Raw genomic sequence first — 24,920 nt, forward strand, 5'->3', positions numbered from 1 at the left:
CCTCTTTCACTATGACTTTGGCAGCATTTTCTTCCTCGGTGAAGACAGATGCAAAGTACTCATTTAGTACCTCAGCCATGCCCTCTGCCTCCATGCGTAGGTCTCCTTTTTGGTCCCTAATTGGCCCCACCCCTCCTCTTACTACCAGTTTATTATTTATATGCTTATAAAAGACTTTTGAATTCCCTTTTATGTTAGCTGCCAATCTATTCTCATACCCTCTCTTTGCCCCTCTTATTTTCTTTTTCACTTCCTCTCTTTGCCCCTCATTTTCTTTTTCACGTCCCCTCTGAACTTTTTATATTCAGCCTGATTCTCACTTGTATTCTGAACCTGACATCTGTCATACGCACTCTTTTTCTGTTTCATCTTACTCTTTCGTCATCCAGGGAGCTCTGGCTTTGGTTGCCTTACCTTTGCCCCTCGTGGGAATGTACCTCGACTGTACACGAACCACCTCCTCTTTAAAGGCAGCCCATTGTTCGATTATAGTTTTGCCTGCCAATCTTTGATTCCAATTTACCCGGGCCAGATCCGTTCTCAACCCACTGAAATTTGCCTTCTTCCAATTAAGTATTTTTACTCTAGTTTACTCCCTGCCCTTTTGCATAGCTAATCTAAACCTTATGATACGATGATCACTGTTCCCTAAATGTTCCCCTACCGACACTTGCTCCACTTGACCAACCTCAGTCCCCAGAACCAAATCCAGCAATGCCTCCTTCCTCGTTTGGCTGGAAACATACTGATCAAGAAAGTTCTCCTGAACACATTTCAGAAATTCTTCCCCCTCTCTGCCCTTTACACTATTGCTCTCCCCGTCTACATTAGGATAATTGAAGTCCCCCATTATCACTACTCTATAGTTCTTGCACTTCTCTAATTTCCTTGCAAAGTCGCTCCTCTATATCTTTCCCACTAGTTGGTGGCCTATAGTATACACCTACTAGTGTAATGGCACCTCTATTATTTCTTAACTCTAACCAAATAGATTCTGTCCTTGACCCCTCCAGGACATCCTCTCTCTCCAGCACTAACATTCTCCTTATCCAATACTACCACCCACCTCCTTTCTTTCCTTCCCTATTTTTCCCGAGCACCTTATATCCAGGAATATTTAAAACCCAATCCTACCCTTTTTTGAACCAGGTCTCAGTTATCGCCACGACATCATATTCCCATGTGGCTATTTGCGCCTACAGCTCACCAACCTTATTGACCACGCTTTGTGTTTACACACATGCACTGTAAAGATAGCTTAGACTTTCTTGTATTCTCTCTTAGTCTAGCCCCAACCAATACCTGCACTAATGCAAGCCCATGCACCCACAGTGGAATTTTACCAAACTGGGCAGTAACTAATGAAGTGTTAGCACTGTGGTAGGGAGGGGCTGGGGGCTGATTTTTGCACCTGTCAGCTAATCTTATTCATTTTGCGATATGTAGCTGAAACACAAATGGGCTGAACTCCCTCTTTCTGCTACTTTTAGTGCCCTGATTAATTAATTTTGCATTAAATTCCTCTGTGCGCGTGTTTTAAATAAATAGGTAGTGTGTGGCAGAGCCACTAAGGGACTCCGACCAACTGTATATAATTCCCTTTAACAATATGTTAGCTACAGCCGGAGTCTGTATCTTTGTTTTTACTGTTTGCATGTACAGAGCACGGTCCCTTTAAGAGCACGGGCAAACGTGATGATGTCACGTCATTCATCACGTGATCCCCACCGGCGGGAAAAGCGTGATGACGTCATGACGCCAACCACGGGACCGCCCTAGCAGTCCTCGTGAGCCTCCGAACTGACTAGACCTGTTTTCGTAGTTCTCGTGTATTGGTTTGTTAAACTCCATTTGTTTCATATTAAACATCGTTTGTTGATCGCCTGAGTCGACCTCAGTCTCTTGATAGGAACTAAACATTCCTACATTGGTGACCCCGACTTTTGCAAACGGTTTTCGCAGAAGGAACGCAGCATGGAAACAAACTCCATTACATTGAAGCTACCGCAATTCTGGGAGCAACAAGCGATCTCGTGGTTCGTCCAGGTCGAAGCCCAGTTTGCGTTATGGAACATCGTTGCGGATCAAACCCGTTACTGGTCTCCGCACTCGACAGCTCCACTGCCTCGCGGATCGTCAGCCTGCTCGAAAACCCCCCGGATGACGGCAAGTATGAAGCGATCAAGGCACGGTTATTACAGGTCTTTGGGCTCACGAAGTCGAAGCGCGCCCACCGACTGCTCGCTATGCCTGGCCTCGGGGACTCCAAGCCATCTGAACTCATGAGCCAAATGCTCATGCTCCTTGGCTCCGAACCACAATGCTTCCTTTTCAGGGAGCGATTCCTCAGTCAGCTACCGGAGCAAGTCCAGGCTGCCCTGGCCCGGTCCGAAGTCACAGACTGCGCAGCGCTTGCTGCTGAAGCGGATAAGATTTTCGCGGTGACGCAGCAGCACTGCGCTGCCACGAGGCGCCCATCCCTCACGGACGCCGCCCCAGCCCCTCAGCCTGCGGGGCTGTGCTTCTACCACGCGCGGTTTGGCGCGAAAGCCTGATGTTGCCGCCCTCCCTGCAGCTTCTCTCTCAAAAAAGAAAAACATCCACTGCAACCCCGGCGCAGGAAGAGCAGGTCTGACGGGTGCCCCGCGGCTGCGATGGCCATCAGAAATTCTAGCAAGCTGTTGTTCATCACCGATTCCATCTCTGGTCGGCAATTCCTGTGCGACACCAGCGCACAGTGCAGCATTATTCCCGCGTTAGCTATGGATGTTCAATCTGGGAGGCACGGTATCTCACTCGAGGTGGCTAATGGCGGTGCTATCCGGACCTTCGGCAAACGGCGGGTCCAGGTGTGCTTCGACGGCCAGCGGTTTGTTTGGGAATTTGTTACGGCCAGGGTTTCACAAGCCATCCTCGTCGCGGATTTCCTGTGCGACAACGGCCTCCTGGTCGATGTGAGGAACCAGCGGCTGGTCAACGCGGCCATGTTTAACTCCATTCCCTGTCACCGGGGCAACACCATATCGCGCACCATCTCCTGCGCTTTCCCAGCTCCGGACTGTTGTGTCTGTGTGTTGAGAGAGACACTGAAGACAGGAGTTTGGTTCATAGGTGTTTACTAAACACAGTCTGGAGGGGAACTAACGGATACAACACAATATACAGGCTTATATAGCCCGAGTGGCCATTACCGGCATTACAGTACACATGGGGCTCTTAAAGGCACATACACTACAATTTCTCCCCTTTTAGCCAACCAGTACATAATATTTTAAGTAATTATTAATTACATGTTATAAGAAAAATAATATACACATTGCTGCAGTTAATTAATTATAAGTCAGTCTCTCTGGAGGCTTCCTGACTCGGTCCGGATAACGCCTCGGTGGTGTAGTAGGTTCTTTTGGCAAGGCTGATTCGGCTTGAGTGCCAGTGTCGGGTTCCAGTATCACCGGATCGGAGGTAGACATGGGTATCTCTACTTCATCGTTAGGCGTATAGAGTTGTGGTGTAGGTTGTCCCTTTTCGGATGACTATGATTTGGTCAGCATGGCGCCTTATTATGCTTTCCTCTGATGCCCACGGTATACATCAGCGGTCCTAGTCGTGTGCATAGTTCCAGGCTGCCATTTCTCGGTACGGTAGTCCCGGGCCAAAACTTGTTGACCTATCTGGAAGGTTCTAGTTGGCCTTTCATTCATGCCTTGAAATTGCCGGTTCTCCACGTCCCTTCTGATGTTGGGCTTGATCAAATCCAGCCGGCATCTTAGGCTTCTATTGAAGAACATCATGGCGGGAGTTTGGTTTGTAACCATATATGTGTTGCATTCCTGTATGCGAACAAGAAGTTATCCACCTTGTGCTGAAGTTTTAGGTCTTCATTACCCATGGCCTTTATGGCCTTCTTGAAGGTCTGGACAAACCTTTCAGCCAATCCATTGGTGGCAGGATGGTATGGGGCGGACGTGTAGTGCTTAGCCCCATTGTTTTTTTAAGAACTTCCTGAATTCTTCGGACACAAATTGCGGTCCATTATCAGAACAGATCTGTTCCGGCAGCCCATTCCTGGCAAATATGGTCCTTAATACTGTGATGGTTTTTTCCGTGGTGGTGGAGGACATCTTTATTACCTCCGGCCACTTGCAGTGTGCATCAACCGCGATTAAGAACATTGAGTCCATAAATGGACCAGCAAAGTCAATGTGTACCCTTTGCCAGGGAGATGAGGGCCACTCCCATGGATGTAGAGGGGCTTGGGGTGGAGTGTTTTGGACCTTCTGGCATCCTAGGCAGCTCTTGGTCATTTCTTCTATGTCTCCATCGATACCTGGCCACCATACAAACGCTCTGGCTAGGTTCTTCATTTTCACTCCACCCAGATGCCCCTCGTGAAGCTCCTTTCGCACTTTATCCTGGAGTTTGGGTGGAATCACCACTCTGGATCCACACATCAAGGTTCCTCGGCATACTGACAGCTGTTCTCTTCTTTGCCAGAATGCTGGCAACAGTGGTTCGCCATGCGCTGGCCATCCCTTCACCGTTAAGTCGTAGACTCGAGAGAGAGTCGGGTCATTTCTCGTTTCCTTTTCAATGGCAGAATTTGTTACTGGTAGACATTCCACTATGGTTGAGTGGAACATCTCCACTGAGTCTACTGTAGGTGCCTCTTCTACCATTGACGGGTTATCGCGCCTACCATTGCCAGCATTCCCATGCTGTTTTGATCCTTTGTATTCTATGTTGTATTGGTGTGCCCCTAGAAAAAGGGACCACCTCTGTAGCCTTTGCGCTGTCATAATGGGAACACCCTTTTTAGGGTTGAATATGGAGATGAGGGGTTGGTCAGTCAACAAGGTAAATTTTTGTCCGTGTAGGTAATGGTTGAATTTCTTCACTCCCCATACCAGGCTGAGTGCTTCCCTGTCAATTTGGGCATAGTTACGCTCAGCTGAGTTCAATGAGCATGACGCAAAAGCTATCGGCCGTTCCGAGCCATCAGGGAATTTATGCGATAATACTGCTCCTACGCCGTAAGGGGATGCATCGCACGCCAGTCTGATTGGCAGTGATGGGTTGTAATGAGCCAAAACTTCTTTGGATGTGATTAAGTCTTTGCATTTATGGAAGGCACGTTTACAGTCTTCGCTCCATTTCCAAATTACTCCTGTTTGTAGCAGTTCATTAAGAGGATGTAGAAGAGTTGATAAGTTCGGTAAAAATTTATGATAGTAATTTATTAATCCCAGGAACGACCTTGTGAAACATTTTCAGGTGCTGGGGCTTTTATGACCGCTTCAATTTTTTCAGGTGACTTATGCAACCCTTCCTTATTAATTATGTGGCCACAATATGATATTTGATTTTGGAAAAATTCGCACTTGGGGCGATTTGCTCGTAGGCCCAGTTCTCTCAGCCTAGTGAGCACCTGCTCCAAATTGGCAAGGTGCTCGTTGTCGTTTTCTCCTGTTACAAGGATGTCGTCTAGGTAGCATTGAGTCCCCGGAATCCCTTGGAGGACTTGCTCCATAGCTCTTTGCCAGATAGCTGGAGCGGATGCTACTCCGAAAACTAGTCGATTGTACTGGTACAGACCTTTGTGTGTATTTATCGTGAGATATTTTTTTTTAGAGGCCTCTTCAACCTCCATCTGTAGATATGCCTGTGCCAAGTCAATTTTGGTGAAACGTTTCCCTCCGGATAGTGAGGCGAAAATATCTTCTATCCTCGGAAGAGGATACTGTACCGTGTGAAGGACCGGGTTTACCGTCACCTTGAAGTCTCCACAGATGCGAATTTTTCTCTGTTCTTCAGATTTATCATTAGTCAATGCTTTCTTCATGACTGGAACGATGGGTGTTGCCCACTCGCTCCAATCTATTTTGGATAATACGCCTGCATTTTCCAAATTCTCCAGCTCTGCCTCGACTGCTGGACGAATTGCGTATGGCACCGGTCTTGCTTTAAAAAACTTGGGAATTGCTGCATCTTCCACTTTTATTGAGGTGGTGATGCCTTTCAAGGTTCCTAGTTTCTCTTGAAACACTTCTTTGGCGTTGGCCAAGATGTCTTTTAATCGTTCAGGTATGACGTCATCATTGTTTTTTTTCTTACTGGTCACCGTCAGTGCCTGAATGGAGTGCCAGTCTAAACGTATTTTCCTGATCCATTCACGTCCCAACAGCGGTGGGCCACCATCTTGTAGAATGTATAAATACAACTTTTGTATTTCCTTGCCGTTGTATACAACAGGCACCCTTATTTTTCCTTTGGGGTATACTTTCTGCCCCGTATATGTTTTCAAGATAATGGATGTGTCTTGTAAAGGTATATGTGGAAATAGCCGCTCGTAATCCCATCGATTTATGATGGTCAGAGCTGATCCTGTATCTAGCTCCATTTTAACTGGGGACCCTGCTATCGTGAGGGTAACCCAAATGGTCTGGTAATCATCTTTGGCAAGTACATTATGTAATTTGAGACAGCTTAGTCTCTTATTTCCGGAGTCGCTATCGCTCTTCTGGTCTTCGGAGCTACTGTCCGTCATCATTAGTACCTTTCTGTACTTTTCTATATTGATTTTTTTTTTCTTGTCTGTGGATTTATTTTGTCCAGATCGGCATACCCGTGCAATGTGTCCAATCTTTCCGCATTGCCTGCATGCTTTGTCCTTGAACCAGCAGTCCCTCTGGTCATGGGTGGATCTGGCGCAGTGATAACATCTCTCGAAACCCTGTGTCATTTCATGGGTGCCGAAGTCCTGTGTCTTTTGTTGTATCTCTTGCGGCTGCTTTGTATGATACAGCCATACTGAAAGCCTTGTCCAGTGTTAAATCTTTTTCAGAAAGCAGCCTTTTCTGTGTTCCTTCACTTAGGAGACCGCAGACGAATTTGTCTCGAAGATAATCTGCTAGTCCTGCCCTGAATTGGCAGTGTTTTGATAGCTTTCTTAATTCGGTGAGGTAATCAGCGTTACTTTCATTCTTGTGTTGATTCCTCTTGAAGAATTTGAATCATTCCGCTATCAGCAGCGGTGTTGGGTTTAAGTGCTCCTGTAGGGTATCAACAATTTCTTTAAAATTCTTGTCCTTTGGTTTGGCTGGAGTGATTAAATTTTGTAACAGCCCGTATGTCTTTGCGCCCATTAGATTTAGCAGTACTGAAGCTTTTTTTTATCTTCTATTCCATTTGCAGTGCAATATACCTCCACTCTTTCCACATATGTGGTCCAATCCTCTATCTCGTTATCAAAAGCATCAATATCGCCAGACTTAGGCATCTTAGAAAAGATATGGCGCTTCCCGCGCTTTTCCGCCGCTGCTGCCGATGACAACGCTGTTTCCCGCGGTTTCCGTTCTTTTTTAAAATTTATTTATTTACAGTTGGAGACTCGTTCCCGCCGGACTTTCTCTCTAGGTCTGAACGACGACCTGCTTGCAGCGCCGGCCATCTCCCGAGTGCTCCCTCCCCGTCTGTTACTGCTTGCCTCCGATTTCACTGCTTGTCCCAGCTGTAGAGCCAGCCGCTGGAGCCCCAGCCTGACGCCCAGGAAGGATTAGTGCAGTACCTGCCACCAGCTTGGCCAGCTGGTGAAACCACAGCTTCTTTCACTTTCTTGATTCTTCTGGACGCCAGAGGAATCGATGTCCTTGAGGTGCTGCCGAATTGCAGGTAAGTCCGTTTCCACTTCGTCGCCACTGTTGTGTCTGTGTGTTGATAGAGACACTGAAGACAGGAGTTTGGTTCATAGGTGTTTACTAAACACAGTCTGGAGGGGAACTAACGGATACAACACAATATACAGGCTTATATAGCCCGAGTGGTCATTACCGGCATTACAGTACACATAGGGCTCTTAAAGGCACATACACTACACGGACGATTTCGCTCGCCTGCTCGGAGAATTTCCAGACCCGACCAGGCCCACGTTCTCCTCTACGGCCACGAAGCATGGTGTTGAACACCACATCACCACCACCACCACCACCCCCCCGGTCCACGTGCGGGCCCGGCGCCTCGAACCCAACAAACTGGCGGTCGCGAAGGCGGAGTTTGCTACGATGGAACGCCTGGGAATAATTCGCCGGTCCAATAGTCCCTGGTCTTCGCCTCTCCACATTGTACCGAAACCTGGCGGCGGATGGCAGCCATGCGGCGACTATCGACGGCTTAACAATGCTACCACTCCTGAGCGATACCCGATCCCCCACATTCAGGATTTCTCTGCCCATTTGGCTGGGAACACCATTTTTTTCAAAGGTGGATCTGGTCCGAGGCTACCACCAGGTCCCGGTACACCCGCAGGACGTGCAGAAGACTGCAGTTATCACCCCATTCGGCCTGTTTGAATTTCTGAGGATGCCTTTTGGATTGAAGAACGCTGCCCAGGCCTTCCAGCGTCTCATGGACTCTGTGCTGCGGGACCTCAACTTCATTTTCGTCTATTTAGGCGACATCCTCATGGCCAGTCGGAGCAAGGAGGAACACGTTGCGCACCCTTTTTCGTCGCCTCAGCCTACACGGCCTGATTCTCAATCCGGCCAAGTGTCAGTTTGGTCTACCGCACATGGATTTCCTGGGGCATCGCGTTACACCGGAGGGAGCAGTGCCTTTGCAAACAAAGGTGGAGGCAGTGACGTCCTTTCCGTGCCCACAGACTGTCAAGGCCCTGCAGGAGTTCCTCGGGATGGTAAATTTTTATCACCGCTGTGTGCCCAAGGCAGCTCTGCTCATGCAGCCCCTGTACGAGGCCCTCAAGGGCAAGTCTGGCAAGGATCCGGTTAACTGGACAGTCGACATGGACCGGGCGTTCGTTGAAACAAAAGGCACCCTTGCCAACGCGACCATGCTGGCGCACCCGCTACCAGATGCCACCATCACCCTCACCACCGACGCGTCAGACTACGTCATCGGCGCAGTGCAAGAACAGTGGGTCCATGGTACGTGGCAACCGCTGCCGTTCTTCAGCCGTCAGCTACGGCACAACGAGCGGAAATACAGTACCTTTGACCGGGAGTTGCTAGCTCTTTTCCTGGCCATCCGCCATTTCCGGTTCTTGCTGGAAGGACGTACTTTTATTGCTTTCATAGACCATAAGCCCCTAATATTCGCTATGGCCAAGACCGCCGAACTGTGGTCAGCCCGACAACAACGTCAACTTACGTTTATTTCTGAGTTCACGATGGACATTCAGCACATGGCCGGTAAAGACAACCTGGTGGCAGATTGCCTTTCCCGCGCGACCATTCATGCAGTCCAGCTCGGAATCGACTACGCCCTCATGGCTGCGGATCAAGCCTCGGATCCGGAGGTACAAGCTTACCGAACCAGCCCCTCTAGCCTCCAAGCGGCCGACGTCAAATTCCATGCCGCGGGTACCACGCTACTGTGTGACGTCTCCATGGGAGATCCTCGCCCTATTGTGCCGGTCGCCTGGCGCCGAAAAGTGTTTGACGCCATACACGGGTTGTCACATCCTAGCATGAAGGCCTCGCAACGGCTGATGTCGTCCAAATTCGTGTGGCGGGGCATGCACATGGATGTCCGCGACTGAGCCAACACCTGTGTGGTCTGCCAAAAGGCCAAGGTGCAGTGGCACTTCAAAGCTCCATTGGCCACCTTCGCTGTCCCAGAACGTAGGTTCGATCACGTGCATGTAGACCTGGTGGGGCCACTTCCACCTTCCCATGGGTTCACACATCTTCTTACGATGGTGGACCGCACCACTAGATGGCCAGAGGCAGTTCCTTTGTCATCCATCACTTCCGCGGACGTAGCCAGGGCATTCATCTCCTCTTGGGTCGCCCATTTCGGGGTACCGGTGGACATCTCTTCCGATCATGGGCCACAGTTTTCCTCTGAGCTCTGGAACGCAGTGACTCAAGGGCTCGGCATCAAGCTACATCGCACCACAGCCTACCACCCACAGGCGAACGGCCTGTGCCAGCGATTTCACAGGTCGCTCAAAGCCGCACTGAGGGCCAGCCTCCAAGGCGCTGGTTGGGTGGACAGGTTACCATGGGTCATGTTGGGTCTTCGCACGGCGCCCAAGGAAGATCTTCGCTCGTCCTCGGCAGAGCTTGTCTATGGCCAGCCGTTCTGCGTGCCAGGAGATTTCCTTCCGACTCCAACAGAGTCATGGTCTGCATCCAAGCAACTCATCAGCCACCAGGAGGCTGCCAGGTGTTTTGCACCAGTACCAACGTCACATCACGGCTTTCAGAGCTCCCACGTCCCAGCAGAGCTGAAGAACGCAGAATTTGTGTTCATCCGCCACGACGTTCATCGGGATTCGCTCAAGGCCCCTTACACTGGTCCTTTCTGCGTGCTAGAGCCGGGAGACAAAACTTTCTCGTTGGACATCGGGGGTAAACCGGACCACATTTCGGTTGACCGGTTGAAGCCGGCTCACTTGGACCATGACCGCCCGGTCGAGACTGCACAGCCGCCAAGATGTGGCCGACCGCCCACAGTCGCCGTGCCAGATCAAGAGCAACCACCTGCCAGCCCGCCCGCCGTCCAGCAGCTTCCACTTCAAATGTACAGAAGTCGCTCTGACAGGCTTGTCAGGCCTCCTCGCCGTTTCACTTTTTCTGTTAAAGACAATTCTGGGGGGGCGCATGTGGCGGAGCCACTAAGGGACTCCGACCAACTGTATATTGTAAAGTCTGTGGGTTGTACAGTTAATAACGACAGGCTTCAGGAATAACAAACAAACAGGTCTTTACTATTCGAAGGTCAGGGCGAATCTGCCCAAGGAATCATGCCACAACACTTATATACCGGTGTGGTCACCGTCGGTATTACAGTATACAGAAGCCAAACAAGTAGTGCCACGCCTAAAGTAGTTCTCTTAAAGGTGAACAGTTACATACAATAGTTCTCTTAAAGGTTGACGGGTACATACACTACAATCCTCCCTTTTTAGCTTATTACATACAGAGTCCCCATTAAACATAACATATCTTCAACTTCATATAAAACAATTTACAGACATAGTCTCGGTGGGAAACAGTTCACAGGTTCAGTCTCTGATCTTGACTCGGTCCGAACAACATCTCTTTGGTGTAGATGGTTCACATTGCTAGCGTGACTCCTCCATGTCCTTTTCTTGACGTAACAGCTTGAACTTTCGTCCTGCTGAACCAGCAGTGCTGACTTTTACAACAACTGGGTTGCCTTGATATTTTCCTACTTCCCAACTGATTTAACTCCTTTCGTAGGGTCCACGCATGATCTGGTAGAAGTGATAATATTTGCGATAGTTATCATCTTCTGCTTCTTCTTTTCTGCTTTTTGGAGACTCTCGGGGCTCCCTTATCAGCTGCCAGCTGTAGCGCCACCAACTCTCTATGTTCCTTCGACTTTAAGTGCTTCATCCTGATTTCGGCACTTTGGGAGTTTTCATCACAAACTGGGCAGACCACATCCTCGTAATATTCAGTGTCACTCAACAGGTCATGGTAATATTCGGGTTCGTCCTGAGTTAGGCCAGCGAGAGGGCCTTCTACTTCCTCCTTACCCATCTGGACGTTAGCTGACTGTGGTTCCTTCCCTAGACATCTTTCTTGAAAAGACTTCTTCATGCATTCATCTTCATCCCGCTCTTCCTGGGTTTCCTGCAAATCCTTCACTAATGACCTCATTTGTGATTTCAATACTTCCCCTTCCCTCGGGGATTGATTGATCGGGCTATTCAATCCTTCTACTGGAGCAGCTGTTTCAACATTCTGTTGTTCACATAGACGCGATTCAGCGTACTTTTGGCATCCCAGTAAAGTCTGTTTTGCAACCTCAGCTATTTCCCAAACTTTTGAGAGCTCCGAACTCCTTCCCGTTGAAGATTGAAGCTCGTGTTCAGATTGTTCCCATTGCAGAGTCTTTTCCCTCAGCATATGAAGGAGTTGGCTGACCGTTAACTCTTCCACGGGAACACTGTGGATCAGAGTCTTCTCCATTTCATCCACCTTTTCCTCCAATGCTTCCACCTTCTGTTCCTCTTGTACTTTGGCTTTCAGCGCTCGGAAAAGTTGCGCCCTGATGCTCTCTAGCTCATGTTCAGGGACCATTCTTACAGTCTCTGTGTTTCTTACAGTTTCCTTTTCTTCCACTGAAAGGATTCCCAGTTGAATCTGTTCTTCAAGTTGTTGAACCTCGGACATTGCCGCCTCATATTTGTCTTGGGTTTCCTTCAATATTTTTATGAGTTCTTGGACATCTTGTCTTTCATGTGCTGCCATGTCTTTCACCTCTAATTTCTCATCTATGGATGGAACTTCTACCGATGAGTCTGTCTTGGCCTTGAGCTCATCAAGAATTTCCTGCAGCCTTTGGACTTCTTGCTCATGTTCAACCTTTAGTTGTTCATATGCTTCTACTGAAACTAGCTTTTCGGAGGTTGCCGAGTTAACCCCCTCCAGAATTGTAGCCTGGGCCTGTTCATACTGTTCTTTCAACTTCTCACACTCTGCTTGTAAGGAGTTGTAGAGAAGAACTGGAATAACATCCTGGCTTCCTGAAGATTCCTCTTCATTTGCTTCTTTCGCAATTTCCTGTTGGAGTTCAGCCAAGGCTGCTATGCTATCTGCCTCTTGAAGTCTCACTGCCATCAAATCTTCTTTATTCCTGCAGTCTATCTCAGCCATTTTCCGATTACTTTCATTTAACTGAGTGAGTAGTCCCTTATTCTGGGCTGAGAGATATTGCACCTTCTCATGTAGACCATAGCACTCCTTCTCTGCTCGACATAGCTGGTTACTGCTGATTTGGTTCTGTGTTTCAAGTTCCAACATCCTTTGCTTAGCTTCTTTCAGTTTCGCCCCTATAAGCTCCTCTTGCAACATGGCCACATTATTCACATCAGGTAAAGAAGCGTTTCTCTTTTCCATGTCCAAGATTTTTTTCTGCATATCTTTAAGTGCACACTGCGATTCAGCTTCTCTTAACCTTGCTTGCACTAGCTCCGTCTCCAATTGCAGAACAAAATCCTCAGTGTAGCGTGGTTTGCCTTTATGCTGTATCCCTAGATCATGCAAATATTCTAACTCCTGAACATCATAAGGGAGATGTGATCGGTAATTGGTCACGATGGCTCTATGGTCGCTCTTTGCTTGAGCTAGCTGCCTCTGCTGTCTTTCCAGGTTCTCCCATTCGGTGTCCCAGAACTTTTCCATTGTTTTCATCTCTTGTACGAGACGGTAACTCAACTGTTCTAATTGTTGTCGTACTTTGAAATAAGTTTGAGTCCGAGTTCGGTGTTCTTCCGTCGTGGATAAGTCCTTAACTTGAACAGGCTCAGAATTCTCTGTCAAACTGGAGTTCTGCTCTGAAGCTTTATTCTTCTCGGTAGCATAAGCCTTTATGCATGTCTTCGTTTTCTCCACCATAGTCGGCAAGTTCATTTTAGCCTTGTCTTCCATATTTGAGTTGGTCTTATCGTCATCCGTTTCAGAATCTGAGCTGATAGCTTGCACCGAGTCCTCACTCATTATGGCTTTTAGATAGTGCCATTCCATGTCTATTTTCTTGATCCACTCTCACCCTAGAAGTGGTGGTCCTCCCTCAGATAATACGTACAAGTTCATTCTTGGGTGTTCTTTACCCCTATCTCTCACCTTGACTCTTATCTTCCCCATGGGGTATACCTTATGCCCCGTGTATGTCTGCAATACGAACTTGGTATTTCTTAAGGGTATGTGAGAGAATAGCCGGTGGTAGTCCCTTCGATCTATGACTGATAGAGCTGATCCAGTGTCCAACTCCATTCTTACTTGGACTCCAGCTATTTTTAGTATGACCCAGATAGTTTGTAGGTCAGCTTCCTTACTCACATTGTGAATTCTCAGACTACCCAGCTCCTGGCTGTTTGGGTCGGAGTCTGAATTCTGTTCGTCTGAACTCTTCTCAGCCACCTTGTGTACCTTGTTGTACTTTTCTTGTGGTGGCTTCCTTTGGTTGTTGGTCTTCTTCCCTGACCGGCATACCTTAGCGATGTGACCCAGTTTGCCACATTTCCTACATTCTTGGTTCTTAAACCAGCATTGATTCTGGTCGTGTGTTGTCTTCCCACAACGATAGCATTTTGTTGTACTTGAGGTAATTTGGTCCACCCAGAGTGCCGCCGCCTTTAGCTGCATTTCCGCCGTTCCTTTCGCTGCGGCTTCGTGCGATGCGGCTATAAGGACAGCCCTGTCAAGTATGAGGTCGTTCTCTTCGAGTAGTCGCTTTTGTGTCCCTTCCTTGGACAATCCGCATACGAACTTGTCTCGCAGTGCCTCTGTCAGATTCCCTCCGAACTGGCAGCATTTCGCTAGCCTACGCAGTTCGACCAAATATTCCGCGTTGCTTTCGTCTTTCCGTTGCGTTCTTGCATAGAATTTGAATCGTTCAGCCAACATCAACGGTGTGGGGTTCAAGTGATCCTTCAGAACAGCCACAATCCCTTCGAAAGTCTGATCCGCCGGTTTAGCTGGTGCTAGTAGATGCTTCAAGAGCCCGTATGTCTTTGCGCCCATCGAGTTTAGCAATGTTATCGCTTTGTCGTCTTCCTCTATTTTGTTGGCTTCACAATAGATCTCGATGTGTTCCACGTACGTGGCCCAGTCTTCTATCTCAGAATTAAAATCGTTAATATTCCCTCGCTTAGGCATCTTCCTTTCCTTGGGAGCAGCACAAGTATTTCTTTAAATTCTTATTTATTTCTAAGATGGCGGTTTTTCCCGCGAAAATGGAGGTTTCCTGCTCTTTCCTTCTCTCCCCGCCCCTTCAATGGCGGTTTCCCGCTTCTGTCGTCTTCGCCGCCTAATGGCGGCTTCCCGCGTTTCTTCCCTGGTGGAAGGGGTACGCTTTCCCCACAACGGACAGGTTCAGCCGCTGGGCTGGCTCTCGCACAGCTCCCCTTACTCGGCTCTGTCTTTCACTCTCCCGCACGTTCGGTTCTACCGGCGCTGGGTACCCAGTTGGTGGAGGACAGTTCAGCCGCTGGACTGGCTCTCGCGCAGCCTCCTTTGGTCGGCTCTGCCTCTCCCACACGCTCTGTTCCCGTTCGCCTCCCAGCCCTCACGCAGTCCGGTGCTTCCCTCCCCGGCTGCGGCTGAGTTTCTCTCTTCCCGCGCCAGCTCCCGGTCTCAGCGCTTCGGTCACTGCCCGGCTTTTTCCCGCCGATCATGGTCCGGCTGTCTCACGACGCCGTTGGACCCGACTTTCTGACCGGCTCCGCTCCCCCTCGACCGTGGTCGAGTGCACAGCCCTTATCCTCCGGATTTCGTTACACTTTTCCCTACTCACAGTCTCCGCGGCCGCCTTGTTTCCTGCTGATCGGCTCACTCCGCACCGTGGTAGAAGGGTAGTCAGTGCCTGTTGCTGATGGAAGCTTTTGTTGCTAAAGTCTTCCTCCTTTCTATTGCTGCAGCCTCGTGTTTTCTTCCAGCAGAACGACGAGGGCGGTTGCCTCTCTCCGACGCTCTTTAGTTGCTTTGGTAGTCTTGCCGCAGGGTACGATCGGACTCGTCGCCACTGTAAAGTCTGTGGGTTGTACAGTTAATAATGACACAGACTTCAGGAATAACAAACAAACAGGTCTTTACTATTCGAAGGTCAGGGCGAATCTGCCCAAGGAATCATGCCACAACACTTATATACCGGTGTGGTCACCGTCGGTATTACAGTATACAGAAGCCAAACAAGTAGTGCCACACCTAAAGTAGTTCTCTTAAAGGTGAACGGTTACATACAATAGTTCTCTTAAAGGTAGACGGGTACATACACTACATATATAATTCCCTTTAACAATATGTTAGCTACAGCCGGAGTCTGTATCTTTGTTTTTACTGTTTGCATGTACAGAGCGTGGTCCCTTTAAGAGCACGGGCAAATGTGATGACGTCACGTTGTTCATCACGTGATCCCCCACCGGCGGGAAAAACGTGATGACGCCAACCACGGGACCGCCCTAGCAGTCCTCATGGAGCCTCCAAACTGACTAGACCTGTTTTCGTAGTTCTTGTGTATTGGTTTGTTAAACTCCGTTTGTTTTATATTAAACATCGTTTGTTGATCGCCTGAGTCGACCTCAGTCTCTTGATAGGAACTAGACATTCCTACAAGTGACTGTAAAAACAATGCACACAGGAATTGTGAAAAACAGCAGAGGAAATTCAACCTCAATGACAGCAAAATGCGTGATCCTGGCACCACAGAGATGGAGTTGAAGCTGAAACAAGAGTCCAGACGCTGAACAAAAACAACTTGGGATGGTAGAAAATAGAAAAATGTAGCAACTTCATTGAAAGGAAAGTCAAAACCTCCACAACATCAGATTTATTCCAGGTTTCTGTCAGACATTCTCAAGGAAAAAGTCTGGATACAAGCACAAGATCGAAAAGGAGATTAGTTTCATAATCTGTCCCCCAATTCTGTATGTAGCAGACCTGAAACTACAGTGTTCACAGCAACAGACACAGGAAGCAACCCCAAAAGAATGTTACTAACCCATAATGCATCGTGTCTGGCTATACAAGCCAGTCAGAGGATCAGACTTTAGGCCAGTCAATTAGATTTTTGTTTTGAGCTTCAAAGGTTTTGGTAAGGAGCTGAAAGTGTCCTGTATGGATCAGCCTCATTCAAGCAATTAACCCACGTCCAATAGCAAGATTAGAGGCATTTGTTATAGGTGACCTCCTCCAGCCCTACAACCATCCCAGGTCTTGGTGCTCCTCCAATTCTGGCCCCTTGTGCATCTCGGTTTTCATTGTCCCTATTGGTGGCCGTGCCTTCAGCTGCCTAGGCCCCAAGCTCTGGAATTCCCAAACCCAAATATTTTAAGAACAATCCCTGCTGCTGTCATTTTATCTTATAATCACCTAACGTCAGCAGCAAATTCCTGCTTGCAAGAAGATTCTGTCACACCCTGAGTGAAATGCATCAGCTCCCTTGTGTAACTCCCCATAACAATGGGCAGATAGAAGAGCCCGGTTTTACAGGAAACTTTGGCCTCACCAGCTTATGACAAAAGCAACAGGTAATAATTTTGTCCCAATACTGTCCCCTCTCCTTCTCACTGGGGTACAGCTCCTTGGGCACTGATCCGGTCTTTCTACTACTCTCCCCACTGTGGGTCAGAGCTGAGGGAGCCTTTACCCAAACAGCAGCTCTGTAATGAACGATCCAGATGAGCTGAACAAAAGGACATTTGTAATATCTATTACTTATGTTCTTGTATCTTGGGAAATAAACAAAAGAAATAGGAGCAGGAGTAGGCCATTTGGCCCTTTGAGCCTGCTCCGCTATTCAATAAGATCATGGCTGATCTTCTACATCAACTCCACCTTCCTGCAATAGCCCCATGCCCTTGGTTCCCTTAATATTCAAAAATCTATCGATCTCTGTCTTGAATATACTTAACGACCGAGTCTCCTCAGCCCTCTGGGGTAGAGAATTCCAAAGATTCACCACCCTCTGCATGAAGAAATTTCTCCTCATCTCAGTCCTAAATGACCAACCCCTTATTCTGAGACTGTGACCACTGGTTCTGGACTCCCCAGCCAGGGGAAAACATCCTCACTGCATCTACCCTGTCAAGCCCTGTAAGAATTTTGTATGTTTCAATGAGATCACCTCTCATTCTTCTAAACTCCAGAGAATATAGGCCTAGTCTACTCAATCTGTCCTCATAGGACAATCCCCCATCCCAAGAACCAATCTGGTGAACCTTCGTTGCACTCCTTCTATAGCAAGTATATCCTTCCTTAGGTAGAGAGACCAAAACTGTACACCATACTCCAGGTATGGTCTCACTAGGGCCTGATATAATTGCAGTAATACATCTTTACTCTTATACTCAAATCCTCTTGTAATAAAGACCAACATACCATTTGCTTTCCTACTTGCTTGCTGTACCTGCATGTTTACTTTCAGTGATTCGTGGACAAGGGCACCCAGGTCCCGCTGAACACCAACATTTCTCAATCTCTCAACATTTAAAAAATACTCTGCTTTTCTATTTTTCTTACCAAAGTGGATAACTTCACATTTCTCCACATTATATTCCATTTGCCATGTTCTTGCCCATTCACTTAGCCTGTCTATATCCCCTTGAAGCCTCCTTGCATCCCCCTCTCAACTTACATTCCTACCCAGCTTTGTATCATCAGCAAACTTGGATATATTACATTTGGTCCCCTCATCCAAATCATTGATGTAGGTTGTGAATCCTTGCGGTACCCCACTAGTTACAGCCTGCCAACCTGAAAATGACCCGTTTATTCCTACTCTCTGTTTTCTGTCCATTAACCAATCCTCAATCCATGCTAGTATATTACCCCCAATCCCATGAGCCCTAATTTTGTTTAATAACTCCTTGTGTGACACCTTATCCAATGCCTTCTAAAAATCCAAATACACCACATCCACTGGTTCCTCTTTATCTATTCTGCTAGTTACAACCTCAAAAAGTAAACAGATTTGTCAAACACGATTTCCCTTTCATAAATCTGTGTTGACTATGCCCAATTCTATTATTATTTTCTAAGTGCCCTGTTACCACGTCCTTAATAATAGATTCTAGCATTTTCCCCACTACAGATGTCAGGCTAACTGGTCTGTAGTTCAGTTTTCTCTCTCCCTCCTCTTAAATAGTGGGGTTACATTTGCCACCTTCCAATCCGCAGGAACCGTTCTAGAATCTATGGAATTTTGGAATTCCTCAACATCCTGATCCAGAAAACTATCTTGTATACATTCCATGAATTCGTCCTCCACACTATTTCTGCAAATTTGGTTTGCCCAGTCTATATGTAAATTAAAGTCCCCCATGATTACTGTATTACCCTTGTTACATGCGCCTCTAATTTCCTGATTTATACTCTGCCCTACATTACAACTACTGTTTGGGGGTCTATAAACAACTCCCATCAATGTTTTCTGCCTCTGGCTGTTCCTTAGATCCACCCAAACTGACTGTACTTCTTGATTTTCGGAGCTAGGATCCTTTCTCTCTACTGTCTTTATCCCATCCTTTATTACCCTCCTCCTTTTCCATTTTGCCTATCCCTTCTAAAAGTTAAGTATCCTGGAATATTTAGTCCCCAACCTCGGCCACTTTGCAATCACGTCTCGGTTATGGCTATTAGATCAAACCTGTTCATTTCTATCTGTGCTATTAATTCATCTATTTTGTTGCGAATGCTTCACGCAGATATAATGCTTTCAGCTTCGAATTATTTCTATTTTTCCCTGATGCCTTATTATCTTTGTTACTCTCTGTCCCTTCCTGACTCGCACTGCTTATTTTTTACCTAAAACTCTACTCTGCTCTAGAGCCTTAACATTTCTCTCGCTGCTTTTAAATGTACTCTTTCCTGAATCCTTCCCCCACCCCCCCCCCCACTTCATTAGTTTAAAGTCCTGTCTACTGTCCTAGTTATTCGGTTCGCCAGGACACCGGTCCCAGCCCGGTTTAAGTGGAGCCCGTCCCAACGAAACAGCTCCCTCTTTACCCAGTACTGGTGCCAGTGCCTCATGAACTGAAACCCCTTCCTCCCACACCACTCTTTGATCCATGCATTTTAACCTCGAATCTGTTTGTCCCTATGCCAATTTGTGCGTGGCTCAAATAACAATCCAGAGATGATTAACTTTGAGGTTCTGCTTTTTAATTTGGATTCTAGCTCCTCAAACTCCCTCAGCAGAACTTCATTCCTCGTTCTACCTATGTCATTGGTTCCTTCGTGGACCATGACAACTGGATCCTCCCCCTCCAAGTTCTTCTCCAGCCACGAGATGATGTCTTTAACCCTGGCAACACAACCTTCGGAGCTCTCGGTTGCGGCTGCAGAGAACAGTATCTATCCCCCTGACTATACTGTCCCCGACCACAACTACATTCCCTTTCACTCCCCCCACTTGAATGGCCTCCTGTACTATGGTCAGCTTGCTCATCCATCCCGCAGGCTTTTCCCTCATCCACACAGGCAGCAAGAACCTCATACCTGTTGGACAAGGGCAAAGGCCAAGGCTCCTCCAGCACTGCACCTGGGATCCCCTTACCTGCCTGAGTTGCAGTCACACCCTCCTGTCCCTGACCACTAACCAGACCTGTACCACTACCTAACTTAAGAGGTGTGACTGCCTCCTGGATCAGTGTCCAGGTAACTCTCCCCATCCCTGATGCCCCGCAATGTCTGCCCCTCAGACTCCAGCTCAAAAACTCTGAGCTGAAGTTCCTCAAGATGCAGGCACTTACTGCAAACATGGTTGTCCGGGATCACAATGCTCTCCACAAACTCCCACATGCTGCAGTTGCGGCACACCACCTGCACTGCCATCCCTATGACTTGTTTTACTTAATTAAATTAGTAATTAGGTAACTTAGTTCACAGTGTAGTTTCTTCACTACTTACTTGATCTAGATTAAGTTAAGGGTACTGAAATTAAATATCTACCTATAACACAAAGCACTACAATTAGTGTAGGTAAAAAGCAGCAACTCCTTCCCCCTCTTCTCCGAATTCCCACTCTTTCCAAATTCCCAAACAAAGCACTCTGTTCAAGTTCACTCCGTTTAATGCTCTGTGCAGACCCACGTGACCAGGTCATTAATCTGTGCTAATGGCGAGGGTGGAATAGTGAAGGCAAGGTTGTTAGCAGGAGCAGATCACCCATCAGTTTAACTGTTGCCAGAATTTTCTTTTGCCGCGATTAAAAAAACATCAGCCTTGGGTGTCGTGCTCCCCGTCCTCCCCAAGCTGGGGCCAAGCCCTGTTTCCACCCCCAGCAAGGAAAGTCTTTAGCTGGCAGGGTTGACACAACAAGCTGATATCATAACATTGCAGTTGTCATGGTGCCACTCCCGACAACTTTTTAAATTCACATAATCAAGTAGCTGGGCTCAGTCGAGCGTGCTGCAGGAACTAATTGATCTTAGACTAAAATGAAAGACATTGTTAACTGTGTCCCAACACGTCAACACTCAAACATGACACAGGTCCTTCTGCCAAATGGAGAGCAGCATCTCCCGACACCTCAGCGACCCATTTTTGACTTCCGCCCACACCACCCCCCCCCCTCCCCATCCCAACCCACCTCCTCCTGAAGGTGTTGATTCTCACTGGGTTAAAGTTTGATGGGTGCTAGACTCCCTCCAGTACACAGAGTGGTTATTCTTCATGTATGTCTAGGCAGTGCCAGCTGGGGATTTGGTCACAAGGGGCATCACAGCCAAGTCTAATCGAGCTTGCACACAAAAACCACACGGAAACATTCCAGGAAGGATCCCATAGGAGCAGGGTTCTCCTCTCTCAAACATAAGGTGCTGAAGCCAATAGTAGCCTTCAATGCTGCTCGGAGACCAGATGGCTCAATACAGACCGAGGAATGAATCAGAGACTTTCCCAGTTTTCTTCGCTCGACCATTGGTGGCTGGGTCTTCAGCTGCCTTGGCCACAAGCTCTGGAATTACCTCCCTAAACCTCTCCTCCTCCTTTAAGTCACCCCTTAAAACCTACCTCTTTGACCAAGCTTTTGGTCACCTGTCCTAATGTCTCTGACTTGGTGTCAAATTTTGTCTGACAACGCACCGGTGAAGCGGCTTGGGACGTTTTACTATGTTAAAGGCGCTATGTAAATACAAGCTGTTGTTGTGTGGCTCTGCAACTCGCTGCATAAACCTGCTGGGGTGGGTGGGGGGAGGGGGAGAGGTGGTAAAGCACCTAATTGCAGACTGCTACCTGCGAGAGGGAGGATCTTGCCGTCAGTCCCAAGCTGGGAGGGTGCTGGATACACAGGCACTAAAAACAAAAATTGAGTGTTGTTGTGAAGGAGCAAATTTACATGGGGTGTGCAGGACAATTCACAGGGAGGGAAGATGAAGAGAAGGACGAAGGGGAAAAGGAAGAGGATCTTGTGGCTCGCTTAGGCCCCAGCATGCCGCACTTAAGCCCCAGTTAAAATCGCGGCCAACGCATGGAATTTGTGTTTTAATTTGCTCCGATTTTGAAGTGTGCGCTATTTTGGTTACTTTTCTTAGTTGAAAAGCCAGTGTGGGTGGGTCACTCTCCCTGCAATTTTACTGGTGTTACCTCTTTAAGGGGAGGTACTTGTTGAATCCCAGAGAGATTAGATTTTGCCCAGCCCTGCAGTCCCACTGGTCTATCTTAAAATAGTGCCCTTTCAGGGTATACACGTTTACTGTTACCTGTTCCCACGTGCATTATTTTACATTTATTCACATTAAAATCCATCCGTCATATCTCAGCCAATCTACATAATTGGTCCAAGTCTCAGAGGAGAGTCAATCTTCTTTCTACTCATTACCTTCCCACAAAGCTCTGTACCAAGCAGATTTATTACTACAGACCTGCTGTTCCATATTATTCAGTTATTGTAAATAACAGGGGTCCCAGAACAGTTCCCTGCAGAACCATACTGGTTACTGTTTCCTAGGCAGAGCGTTCCCCATTTATCACCACCTTCTGCTTGTGTGAAGCTTCGTGTCAAAATACAGAGTACACAAAGGGGATGTAATTCAATAACCCTTACAATAAAAACTTCTACAGAACAAGCCCCCAAATAACCCAGAGCCAAATGAACACAGCACTAGCCTTTGTGTAAAGGCACTGAGCGAAGGACAAACAAAGAACCGAGAAGATCCTATTGGTGCCCAGTTCTGAAAACTTCACTAATTAGACAGCTCCTTAACCACTCGGCCTCTCCCAGCCAGAGCCCGTGGACCTCACCAACATCCTGCACCACTCTATTCAAACAAAACAGACGCTGCCCTTTACTGTGGTCAACAGGGAATGTACAAAGACTGGAAACTGTTGGGAGCGAGAGAAGAAAAAAACAAAACTGAACTCGGGACATTTTCCCTCCCAAATCAGGATTTCATTGCTAAATGCAAGCAGAGCAAGTGGACAGAACATCCCTCCTTCAAATCAAAAGTATTAAATGTAAAAGCAAAGAGAACTCGCCTTCACCTCTTCCCTCCCACCCCTTCTCCAGATGTCCTCATGAGACTTCCAAGCTCCCCTTCATTAACTAGTAAAAACAATGTGGGTAAATGTGGCTTGTGCGGGGCTGGGGTGGGGGGGTCCATACACACACACAGGCGGGATGAGGGGTAGGGTTAGACGCGCTAGAATCAGACTGGGCAGCTACTGTGGCCGTCAGGGTGGGTGGCATGTTTGCATCTAATAAAGCAGTTTTAGCATGGACTTACTTCACGTGTTGCCATCATGACCGTCTATCAGTTTAACAGAGTGCAGCTGTTTAAATACAGTCTGGCCACCACTGCCTTTTCTGCCACAGGTTCATCATAATGATGGGAATTGTAACATTTGCTTGTCTAAAATTCAAACTGCTAATTAAATACATCAGTGAGGTGTTAATGAATCAGAGTGAGAGGGAACTGCTGTTTATGGGGGGGGGGGTGTAAACAGGATAATACAATTCTACATTAATCCAGCACCTGTCACCATGACACTCTATGAGCCTCCAAACCAATAACCCAATGGAGTGCTCAAGATTTCTGTTTTTAAAATTCAGAAGCCTTACAGGGAGGGCAGAGTACAGGATGTCACCAAGGAAAAAAGAAAAGATAAGTCAGGAGGCAGTGATTTGGAGACATCAAGCTTAAGTATCAAAAACCCACAGATTGTAAGCCTTGCTGAACACCGATACCAACTGCACATTAAAGTAAAACCAATCGCTCAAATGACAGAATCAGAACCAACCAACGGAAAATAAATCTGCAAAGAGCATGGTCACTTCACATTTTATCTACAATGAAATCACTTTGCCGAACAGAGGTTGAACTCTGCAGCCCAGATCCTAACTCGCACCAAGTCTCATTCACTCATCACCCCTGTGCTCGCTGACCTACATTGGCTCCTGGTCTGGCAACGCTGCATCCTTATCTTCAAATCCCTCATGGCCTTGCCCCTCCCCATCTCTGTAACCTCCTCCAGCCTACAACCCTCTGAGGCCTCTCGCGCATCCCCAATTTTATTCGCTCCACCATTGGTGGCTATGCCTTCAGCTGCCTGGGCCCCAAGCTCTGGAATTCTCTCCCTAAACCTCTCCATCTATCTCTCCTCCTTAAAACCTACATCTTTCATCTCTCCTAATATCTTACGCGGCTTGGTGTTGAATTTTGTTTGATAACACTCCTGTGAAGCGCCTTGGGTCGTTTTACTACATTAAAGGCGCTATATAAATGCAAGTTGTTGTGGCGGAGTCACTTAGTCCTTTTTGGTATTTTAGGTCCAATTACATTTAGCTAATGGAGCTAAACCCTTTGTTACATTCTCTCTCATTGTGTTCCCACTGCAACCAATTTCCATTAAGACCTTCCGTTTGCCAAAAAGAAAATGATGAATCTGACCAGCTGCTGATAGCACAAAGCCCCTTTGTGTTATGAATAGATCCCAAAACAGACAGCAGCCTTGAAACCCCAGGGTTGTTTCTTCCACTTTATGCCAGGTGCTCCACCTACCAAACTCACAAGCGAGCCAACCCTAGTGCTAGAGAATAAAAATTGTTCAGGGTTTTAGTCCCAACTAATCTGGCATCAGTTAAGGCACCCTCTAGACTGTCCCATCAAGCGCTCTCAGGTCAGGCATGAGTTAGATACAGAGTAAAGTTTCCTCTGCATGCCCCTAATAATGTGCCTCAGCCCCAACTTCAGAAGGGCATCCCTATTACCGAGGTGGGACATCCATTTCCACACCAGCTGTCTTGTGGCATCTGAATGAAGTTGAAAATTTGTGTCAAGGTCTTGCACCCACGAGGAACTTGGTTGAAATTTCCCACCCGCAAGTAGGACCCTCAGAACAAACAGACGGGGGAGACTTTCATCCCATCAGCCTCAGGATTCCCATAAATGGATAGTCAGTGTCTAAGCTCCTGCACACCCAGCGCCTGATCAGGAT

The 24,920-nt window shown here is 47.5% G+C and overlaps 1 protein-coding gene across 5 annotated transcripts in view; it reads right to left on the reverse strand.

Moving 5' to 3' along the window:
- The window catches only part of cers4a (ceramide synthase 4a), a 136,220-nt gene that overhangs the window by 78,287 nt on the left and 33,013 nt on the right, over positions 1 to 24,920 (reverse strand). The gene's annotated exons all lie outside the window — the stretch shown is intronic.

Source organism: Somniosus microcephalus, chromosome 13, assembly GCF_052327205.1.
Source record: "Somniosus microcephalus isolate GS21.2 chromosome 13, FLI_Smic_1.0, whole genome shotgun sequence".
Taxonomy (NCBI): Eukaryota; Metazoa; Chordata; class Chondrichthyes; order Squaliformes; family Somniosidae; genus Somniosus; species Somniosus microcephalus.